Here is a 1,739-nt window from a genome sequence, read left to right on the forward strand (position 1 = left end):
TCTTTAAATTAATTAAGCTTCTTTTTTCCTTTTAAATCTAGGCAAAAATGTATACAACTGCGATCCTTTCCACTTTTCCATAGAAGGAAAGGACACAGGTAGTCACGAAGCAAAGTGTTTAGGTAAGTTATTCATTAATCATTTATATCTAATTACTTGACTTATATTAATACTTTACAAATGGTTTTCCCCATAGATAAAGAATGTAAAACCTTCGATCAGATTAAGTTTACAATAAGGCACGAAGGTAAAGTTTCAGTTTTCGACACTCATTAAAACCAGTTTAATACCATTTAAATACAATACAAATTTTTATTTTTATGTAGGAGTATCATGCAATGGATCAACTGGGTTATTTTCATCCTTCACACTTATAGCTTTAACGTTATTTTACTTGATGAAAATGAACAAGTAGAAAATGACACACAATGATTTTAAATATCAAAATAAACCTGTTAACCATTTTTTTTTTTCTACATACATGTGTGAGTTGTAGGTACAAATAACTGTTTATCTCATTGATGTAAGCTAAATATGAAATTTATAATGGTAATTTTCTTAATAAATTTTCCTTTTTTAAAAAAAAAAAAGTTGTATGTCATGCATAAAAGTCAACAAATAATAAATTACGCAAGAAAAATGATCGTTTAGAGGAAGAATTTGCTTGCAAAATGTGCAAACAATCGAGATCTAACACGGAAGTAACTGCTAAAAAAACAAAATTATCTCTAGTATGACATTAATAGATCCCCTTTTTTTTTCCGTTACTAATTTTAGTCGTGGTGTCCAGACTCGATCGACGGACAGACATTTTCCATTATAAGTAAATTTTCATGTGAAAAGTAACGTAAAAAGTAAATTTTTCCGTGTTTTTTTTCGGTCATTTACGAATATATTACTTGTTAAGACGCACCTGCTTTCTGTCCTAAAATCTCCATTTGTGTATACGCCCCAGTTTCACCCCCACAGAGGGGTGTATAGAAGAATGTCTGTTGCCAAATAGTTCATCATTGGTTGGCTGGCGAAAATATATTTGAGAGAAAAAAAGAAAAAAAAACGCGAATAAAATCCAGTATCTGGTAGTAAATATCAAAAAATGAAACGTCACAGAAAACAGGATCTCAAGGACGTAGTCGGACCACCCACTAATGTATTTAAAATGTTATTTTCGATTTATTAGAATATAAAAATGGTACCGGAAGTAGACGAAATGAAATCTTTTGTTAAGTACGAAATTACACGAGCAGTTAGTGAACTTTAACAATACATTAAAGCGTCGATAACGAGACGTATATACACACACACCCCGTAATGGCTAAAAGTACATAGCAACACACTACTAGACTGAATGGAGCAGTTCTCACCAGCTTGACAATTAGCCCCTCACATGGTTGTTGATTGCCTGTATGTGACCGTTTGTGTGGGAGGGAGTGACTGCAACTCCGCCCTCCCTGGAGGTCAGGCCTACAGACAAGACGCGGGAGAGGGAGAGAGATTGTCGTTTTAGAGAGTTGTGTGTATGTGTGTGTCCCCGTGTGAGCCAGATGTAAAATTAAACCTGGAGTTAAGCCAACAAGTTAACCAGTGATGTTACCATATACGGAGGTCGGGGCATTCCCTTAGTTACCCTATAGGATCAATGGTGATACGACGCATTTTGTAAGAAATCACTCGCCGTAAGATGTAACGATGTATCAGGACGGTGCTGGATGTACAGTGTTGGTATCTCGCGTCACGTG

General features: G+C 35.0%; 1 long non-coding RNA gene across 1 annotated transcript; it reads left to right on the forward strand.

The window, feature by feature from the left end:
• LOC111621261 lies at positions 1-590 on the forward strand. Its single transcript, XR_002756033.1, has 3 exons — positions 1-122; positions 197-247; positions 327-590. It is a non-coding gene; the product is annotated as an uncharacterized LOC111621261 (long non-coding RNA).
• The last annotated feature ends 1,149 nt before the right edge of the window (positions 591-1,739 follow it).

This window comes from Centruroides sculpturatus, unplaced genomic scaffold (assembly GCF_000671375.1).
Source record: "Centruroides sculpturatus isolate CEXI.00-Female unplaced genomic scaffold, Cexi_2.0 scaffold271, whole genome shotgun sequence".
NCBI classification, from domain to species: Eukaryota; Metazoa; Arthropoda; class Arachnida; order Scorpiones; family Buthidae; genus Centruroides; species Centruroides sculpturatus.